Raw genomic sequence first — 9,059 nt, forward strand, 5'->3', positions numbered from 1 at the left:
AACTTCAAACTCCTAAGCTCGAGCGATACTCTTGCCTCAGCCTCCTGAGTATCTGATCGATAGGTGTGCACCACCAGGCCCAGATAATTTTTTTAAATTTTTTTTTTGTAGAGTTGGGGTCTCACTATGTTGCCCAGGCTGGTCTTGAACTTTTGGCCTCAAGAGTTCCTCCCGCCTCAGCCTCCCAAAGTACTGGGATTACAGCCATGAACCACCGCACCTGACCTAGTTATTGAATTTACTAACCATGCCTATATTCAGTTATTCTGGGTGTGAGCTGATCTGAAGCTGCAAAGATGAATACCCCTGAGGTGTTTTGAGATCTTTCTTCAAATATAGCTGGGGGAGGGGTGGCAGAGGGGCTTGGAGAAGAGCAAATGATTCCTTTGTCCAGGAGCAGAGAATGCAGACAGGCAAGGGGAGAGGACACGTGGCAGAGGGGAGGGCTGAAACAAACCAGGGCCTGAATGGAAATGGGCTCCTGGGCCATTCAGGTGGCTGGAGCCTGAGGGAGGTCAGAGGCTGGACGGGGGACCGCACATGCTGAGTTAGGATATCCCGGGCCATTTGCTGCATTCTAGTTGTTTCAGTGTGGAGAGCAATCAGGTTGTCCTTGCAGGAAATGCCTGGCTCTCTCATGTTCTTCTTAGTGTCCAGGGGCTGAGCTTCTCCTCTGGGCCCTCCCTGAGGGCTAAAGGTGGCTCAGAGATGGTGTCTGTCCTCCTGAGGAGCTTGAGTGGATCAGGACGGAGGCTGGTTCCTCTCCTGAGCAAATCCTGCCTCCCTGAAGTGGCAATGCCAAGTGCCAGCCCAGCCGGTGCCAGGCAGTGGGAGATGCACGGACAGGCCCCAGGGCTTAGTTTCCTCTCTTGACACTCCAGGACCTTGCTCAGCACATGGTTCCTAATCCCTTAATAAACCTCTCCTTATCCTGCACCCCAGGAAGGCTTCAGGTTCATGGCAATGCAGAAATAATGATTTGCCTGTATTCGTTGATCTGATTGAATTAACAATAAGTTCACCCTTTCTGCAGGTCAGGAACTTGGGTCTGGAATGCAGCCGGTCTCCAGTTGCAGGACAGATGCCTTTCTGAGTGTAGCCAGGAGGTCTGTGTGAGGAGGGAGTTTGTGGTCCCTGTGTGGGTCTTCCTAGGGCACCCCAATCCCTGAAGGGAACCTACGTCCTTCCAGGTATGAAGTAATGAAAGACCAGTAGTCATTCAACTCTAGCTACAAACGCCTGCTCTCCCACCTCTAAGCTGTGTATCCTTGGACAAGTCACCTGGCCTCTCTGTGCTTTCTGAGACTGTGCACTCATGCTGCTATCAAAGGGATGAGAGAACTGAGATTAAATGAGGGGAGGCGGCTGGGCACCATGGCTCACACCTGTAATCCCAGCACTCTGGGAGGCCGAGGCGGATAGATCACCTGAGGTCAGGAGTTCAAGAGCAGCCTGGCCAACTTGGCAAAACCCTGTCTCTACTAAAAATACAAAAATTAGCCGGTTGTGGTAGCAGGCATCTGTAGTCCCAGCTCCTCGGGAGGCTGAAGCAGGAGAATTGCTTGAACCTGGGGGGTGGAGGTTGCAGTGAGCCAAGATCATGCCACCGCACTGCAGCCTGGGCGACAGAGGGAGACTCTGTCTCAAACAAAACAAAACAAAACAAAACAAAAAAACAAATGAGGGGAGGTGCTGCCTGAGGTGCAGGGCCTAGAACAGAGGATTACTGAGAAAATGTTTGTTGGCTCTGAATCCTAAGACACTCTTCCACCTGGGAATGAGATCGATAGATCAATGAGAAGGGTGGGTTACTGGCCGATCAGGAGAGCCAGCTGTAGCTGCTGGTTCATCCACACCAAGGTGAAAATGAAAATGCACTCCTGTCCCTTTCCTCTGTTCTTAAAAGTCTCTCCCACAACCCTCCATAACTGTGGTGGAAAGAGTATACGGTGAGGACACAGGGACATTTAGCTAGAAGCATCCCAACCAGCCTCCTGCCCGATAATAACAACAAGAACTAACATTTATTATTGTTATAATAAACAGTAACATTGCTGATGGCTGGGTACTGTGTAAGGTGTCCTCCCAGCAGCACCCCATCCATGCTCACACCAGCCCCCTGACCTGTGCCCTGGATTCATCCCTACCTGGCATAGAATGGAACTTTCTAGGAAACAGAGCTTGCCTGGCCGCATGAGCTCAGTAAATGGCAGAGTTGAGACACAAACCCAGGCTGCCTGCCCCAAAACCCAAACCCACCAAATGAGATTGTCTTCCAAATGCAGAAATCCTCTCTGTAGCCCAACTTGGCCCAATTCTCTAGCTTTTGGGAAAAATACATTTCCTCTCTTCCCGTAGCCTAATTCGAAAACGAGGCATCTTTCACTTCACATTTCACAGCCGCAATTCTTTCTTGCACATAAAATCTATCCATCCCGCTGGCCCCCTTCCCTCTTCTGGGCACATTACAGGCTGTTGGCGTGTGTGTCTAAATAAACACCCATCAGCCTGGATCCTTGCAGGCTGATTCTAAACATTTGGCTCCAGAGGGTAGCACTGGGGGCTTGCAAACCCTTCACCTTTCTCCCCAGCACACTTCAAACATTCCCCTTCTTGCATTTAGGAAAACCAGAGTGATCGGTTTCTCTCTCTACTCTTACACAGAACTTTGTGAAAACCTCTGTTAGACTGAAATAACCTTCTATATTTCTGTCTTGCTCATCAAGCTGAGAGTGTTTCTAGGTCGGGGTGGAGGGCCTGACATTTACTGTCTCCTTGGTACTAGGCTCTGTGCCATACATTACACACCTGGATTTATTCTTTTTTTTTTTTTTTTTTTTTTTTTTTTTAACCAGAGGAAGCGGCTTTTATTGATGGGTTATCTCCAGAAACCAGAAAGACTTTATGTACTCACTTTCAGTTACCCCCATGCCTCCAGGATCGCATGTTGCTCCACCTGGGGGCGGATATAAATTACCTCTAGATTGTCCAAAGCCCAGTCCTTCCCTTCCTTGTGCAGCCTTAGAAACTAAGTAGCAATACTGGTTGGTGTTTGTTTGTTTCTACCCCAGCAATGACTGCTGCAGCTACTTAGTAACAACTAGAGGTGGAGGGTGTCCGGGGAAGCAGTTAGATAAGTGTGATGCACAGGAAAACAGTATCGTAGCCTATCAAAGGGCCCTCTGCCCTGCCTCAGTGGCTTGATTCTTCATTGGTTGCATTTCTCTTTGTGTTGGATGACGCCCTTCTGAATCAGATCAGGGATTTCCACTGCCAGCCGTAGACCCAGCCCCAGAGCCATGAGATGAGCTAGTCCAAATTTGGGCACATTCCTGGCCCACAAAGGTTTGAAATGATCCGTCAGGCATATTTTGCCACCCCTGTACATCTTTGCTGTCTTTCCATCCAGCTCAGGAACTGCAATTTCTGGGGGCAGTAGTAGGATATGTGATAGGAATGTCAAACTCGATGTCAAACTCATATTTCAGGAGGTCATGGATATACCAGCATTTTCCAAACCACCGAGTCCCTTCCTTGTTGGACTCCAGTCGGAACCAATCGTTGTCAGCATTCTTGTTGTTCTCCACATACCGGATAAGGGACTGATATTCCTCCTTCAGTCGCTGCACCCACAACTCCCGATCTCGGGGTCCGGCGTTAGTCTTTACCACCGGGATCTCAGACACAACACGTCGCGTGGCCTCATCCACCATCTTCAATTTATTCTTTTTAACAAGACCAAGTGAAGTATTAATGGTCACCCTTTACCAGTGAGGAACAGGAGGCTGAAAGGAGAGGCGCATTTTCTCAGATAACATAGCCACTTTGAGGCAGAGCTGGGATTTCTGAGGCTCCCTCACTATGCCAGGGAGACCCTGTTCTATTCAGCCTTGTCCCCCTGGAGCCTCCAAAGGGCCTGGCACAGCTTTCCAGCAAATGTTTGTTGACTGACCAACTGACTGACTGAATCAAAGAATGAATGAGCAAGTGTCTAATTTCCAGGATAACTGTGGAGTGGGAACTGTAAAGTGGTCCAGGTACTTTGCTTAGAAGCACAAACTAGGTTGGAAGAGCACTAGCTAATAGAGTTGTGGTCAGACATGGATTACACTTTTCCAAGCATTGGAATACGGTAATATCAATCATGTTTCTACAAATCGCCTTTTATTTCTTCTTTTTTTTTGAGACAGGGTCTCACTGGAGTGCAGTGGTATGATCTTGGCTCACTGCAACCTCTGCCTCCTAGTTCAAGTGATCCTGCCGCTTTAGCCTCTCAAGTAGGTGGAATTACAGGTACACGCCATCATGCCTGGCTCATTTTTGTATTTTTTATAGAGATGAGATCTCACTATGTTGCCCAGGGTGGTTTTGAACTCTTGGACTCAAGTGATGCACCCGCTTCAGCCTCCCAAAGTGCTGGGATTACAGGCATGAGCCACCGCGCCCGGCCCACCTTTTGTTTCTTCTTATTCTGCATATGTGGAATTTGCTGCATCTGGTTAGTCAGGCCAACTACAGTTGACCCTTAGACAAAACGGGTTTGAACTGCACAGGTTCACTTCTCTATGGATTTTCTCCCACCTCTGCCACCCCTGAGACAGCAAGACCACCCTTCCTCCTCCTCAGCCTACTCAACTGAAAGAGCAAGGCTGGAAGCCCTCTGTGATGATTCAATTCCACTTAATGAATAATACATAGATTTTCTCTTCCTTGTGATTTTCTTAATAACTTTCTTTTCTCTAGCTTGCTTTGTTGTAAGAATACAGTTTATGATACAACAGATAACATATGAAACATATGTTACTCGACTGTTTATATTATCAGTAAAGCTTCCAGTCAAGAGTAGGCTATTAGTAGTTACGTTTTGGGGGAGTCAAAAGTTACACACAGATTGTTGACTGTGTATGGGGGGCGGGGTCAGCACCCCGAACCCACATGGTATTCAAGGGTCAACTGTACTTCATTTAGTCCATTGACTGAGAGGAAGGCTTTGCATGTTCTTTAAATTGTTAGAATCATTGTTCAACAAACATACAGGTACAACAGATGCTATGTGTGTACACAGAGGAGAGTGGCTAAATGCTTTTTGCCATGGTTTAATTTATCAAACCTCATGGCTTGGACTTTTAAGATCAACATTTGATTATCTGGCATGAATTGCTCCTAATTTTCATTAGCTTTTCCCTTTTAATAATGGTCTCCAAGAGGAGTTGCTATAATTTTCTTTCTTTCTTTTTTACATTTTTTGAAGACAGGGTCTCACTCTATCACCCAGGCTGAAGTGCGGTGGCATGATCGTTGCTCACTGCAGCTTCAACTTCCCACACTCAAGAGATCGTCCTATCTCAGGCTCCCAAGTAGCTGGGACTACAGGCTTATACCACCACGCATGGCTAATTTAATTTGTTGTTGTTGTTGTTGTTGGTAGAGACAGGTCTCACTATGTTGCTCAGCCTGGTCTCAAACTCCTGGCTTCAAGTGATCCTCCTGCCACAGCCTCCCAAAATGCTGGGATTACAGGCATGAGCCACCTTGCCCAGCCACTAGAATTTTCTTGATAGAAGAGAGCTTAACGTTATCATCTGGCCCTCCTGTTTTAAATATGAGGACATCCAGTTCAATGTGACTAGGAAATGGCAAATCTCAGACCAGAGTTCAGGTCTCCTATCACCCAGCCAGTGTTCTCTGCTTAAACAAAAACCCAGCAGATCAGCTTCACCATGCAACTGTGTACACTGCAGTCCTATGTCCCCGAGGTTCCCTTCTTGAAAACAGAGTTGATGTGAATGCGTGCACTGATCATTAACCTGAATCTTAAGAATGATGACATGGTTTGTTTCTATAATATCCCTCCTAAGAATTGATCCCAAGAAAATAATCGGAAACATGGATAAAGATTTATGCACCAAGATGTTCATTACTGAATTATTTATAACAGAAAAAGAGGAAAAAAAGAGAATGTAACCTAACAAAGAAACATCTATAGTATGAACTATTAGTCTGCCATTAAAATTAAGTTCCGGAGACTATTTAATGACTTTAGAACTCATTCAGAATAAAATACTAAGTGAGGAATATAGGGCAAAAACACATGTTCATAGAACAATTGCAATTGTAAAAATATGCAATATACGTAGAAAAAAGACTGGAAAGAAATATATCAAAATGTTGGCAGAGGCCATTCGTTCAGTGACCACACTGAAGCATTGTGGATCGATGCTGTATCTCAGACACTGAGCTCTTCACTGGAGTGGGTTCCTGCCTTCCTGGGCCCTACTGTCAGGGGAAAGGATGGGCAAAGTGACATTATTTTAAAAATAATCATTATGGCTGGGCATGGTGGCTCATACCTGTAATCCCAGCACTTTGGGAGGCCGGGGTGAGTGGATCACCTGAAGTCAGGAGTTCAGCCTGGCCAACATGGTGAAACCCCGCCTCTACTAAAATTACAAAAAATAGCCAGGCGTGGTGGCAGATGCCTGTAATCCCAGCTACTTGGGAGGCTGAGGCTGGAGAACGACTTGAATCCAGGACGCAGAGGTTGCAGTAAGCCAAGATTGCGCCACTGCAGTGCAGCCTGGGCAACAGAACAAGACTCTGTCTCTAAAAAATAAAATAAAATAAAAATAATAAAAATAATCATTAAAATTAACCTGTAATTACAAATTGTGATCATTACTATTACAAAGGCTATTTCCAGAGGGTGAGATTATAGCTGAGTGTAATGTTTTTGGTTTTGGTTTGTATTCTTTTATTTTTTTTTCTTTTTATGTTCTTCCAATTTTTCTTTACATCTTAAATTTCTGACAGTGGGACTTTATTAGAAAAACAGAGGACTTTTAGAAACACACAAACACAAAAGCCCAAGTACCTGCATGGCTTCCAGTGGCCCCACTGACAATGGAGCTCCCGGAGCCCCTCAGAAGGAGCCTGGCGCGCCTGTGGAGGGGACGAAGCCCTGTCCCTGGAGCTACATGACTGTGCGAGTTTCCTTTGCTGCTGTAAAAATTCCTCAAACTTAGTGACTTAAAAGAACAACATTTATTTTCTTGCAGTTCTAGAGACCAGAACTGTAAGAAATGTTGTTCAAAATTGATGTCAGTGGGCTAACGTCAAGGTGTTGATGGGGTCAGTTCCTTCTGAGGTTCTAGAGGAAAATCTGTTTCCTTTCCCTTTTCAGTTTCTGGTGGTCACCTACAACCCTTGGCTCATGGCCTTTTCCTCAAATGCACCGCCGCTTCCATCATCATGCGGCCTTTGACCCTCTCTCTCTTACAGCCAAGCCTCACTCTTCATTTTAAAAGAACACTTGTGATTATATTTAGGGCCCACCTGGATAATGCAAGCTCATCTCCATCTCAAGATCCTTAACTTAATCACACCTGCAGAGTCCTTTTGCCACGTAAGGTAACATACAGAGGTTCCAGGGCTGGGGACCTGGACATCTTCGGGGGCTATGATTCAGCTTTCTGCAGTGGCTTGTCAAAAGTTTGCAGATTTACTGAATGCTAAACCTTATTTGCCAATCTCAGAACAGCTTTGCCTCATATGTGTGTTTGTTTCATTTTGTTTCTCTTGAGAAAAAAGAAAGAGTGGCATGTCTGAAAATTCATTTGTGCCATTAGCACTACTTAAACCTTTGGTAGCTCTCCACGCACCCCACCCGGTGTACTCTGTTAAAGAATTTGCTTGGCAGTTTGTATCAAAAACGGGAGGGATGTCTACGTATGCAAATAAAGAGAGAGAGAGAGTGTAAGGGACAGAGACAGAGAGAGGGCGGGGGAGGATTATTGTAAGCTAATGCTTGCATTTCAAACATTCAGTCCAGTTAAAACGTTGACATCAAGCATTGTGTATGTTCCTGGGGGAGGGCTCTCTGAGTTGTGTATCTCATGGGTGTCATTGAATGTTATTGTTGCCTTGCTAAATATTCATGGATGAATATGTGGAATAAATTCTCTTGTAAACTGACAGAGAGCAAGTAAGGCCTGTCCTTGAGTCTCTCATCTGCATCCTCATTTCTGAAAAACTGTCTATTTGGGCACGAGTGTGTGTGTGTGTGTGTGTGTGTGTGTGTGTGTGTGCATGCAAAAGTGTGGGCACTATGTACTTGGTTAATTTAAGCAGAAGAATCCCATTTTCTTTGCTTTGCTTTTTTTTTTTTTGAGACGGAGTTTCACTCTTATTGCCCAGGCTGGAGTGCAATGGTGCAATCTTGGCTCACCAAAACCTCCACCTCCCAGGTTCAAATGATTCTCCCGACTCAGCCTCCTAGGTAGCTGAGTTTATAGGTGTGCACCACAATGCCCAGCTAATTTTGTATTTTTAGTAGAGACAAGGTTTCACCATGTTGGCAAGGTTGGTCTTGAACTCCTGACCTCAAGTGATCTGCCTGCCCTGGCCTCCTAAAGTGCTGAGATTAGAGGCGTGAGCACCCAGCCAAAACCATCCTCTGTAAGGGTTATAGTTGAGAGGTGGGGTGGGTTCTGAGAGTTCCAAGAATGTACACTTGCACGTGCACACTCACAGAGAAGAGCTTCTTTTGACTCAGAACAAAGTCTCTAGGGGTGGCCATGGGCCAGAGTGCTTCTGGGTGGAGCGAGAGAGAGAGTGGGTGTGGGGACACTGAGGACATTGAGTTACCGAGCTATGAGACATAGAGGATGAGGGAGGAACAGTGATTCCTGGAGACTGCCTAGATGCTGCCTTCCCTAGGATACCTACTGTGACCCTGGGTCTTCTCCTCCACCAGGACTAGCCAGTTGCCCAGCCTTGGGGTTTCCATGGCATGTCCCCTGGTGGTCTGAGGGCTCCTCAAGGGCAAGGACTCCCTTGCTACTGTATCCCTAATACCCCAGCCATGTGCTATGTACTTAGAAGGTGTTGGTGGAAGACACTTACCCTTGTTCACTCCATCCTCCATAGACACAGAACTTTTAACGATGCCCACGGATGCTGAGAATGAGAACTGCATTTCTCTGCCTTTTTTGCAGTGAGGTGTGGCCACCTGCACCAGTGGAATGGGAGGGAATCGATAGGAGTAACTTCTACATCCTGCC

The 9,059-nt window shown here is 46.2% G+C and overlaps 1 pseudogene across 1 annotated transcript; it reads right to left on the minus strand.

The window, feature by feature from the left end:
- Nucleotides 1-2,850: 2,850 nt before the first annotated feature.
- LOC112628671 lies at nucleotides 2,851-3,713 on the minus strand (annotated as a pseudogene). The gene has a single exon (XR_003120460.1). The product of XR_003120460.1 is annotated as a ubiquitin-fold modifier-conjugating enzyme 1 pseudogene (transcript).
- Nucleotides 3,714-9,059: the final 5,346 nt, after the last annotated feature.

This window comes from Theropithecus gelada, chromosome 7b, assembly GCF_003255815.1.
Source record: "Theropithecus gelada isolate Dixy chromosome 7b, Tgel_1.0, whole genome shotgun sequence".
Lineage (NCBI taxonomy): Eukaryota > Metazoa > Chordata > Mammalia > Primates > Cercopithecidae > Theropithecus > Theropithecus gelada.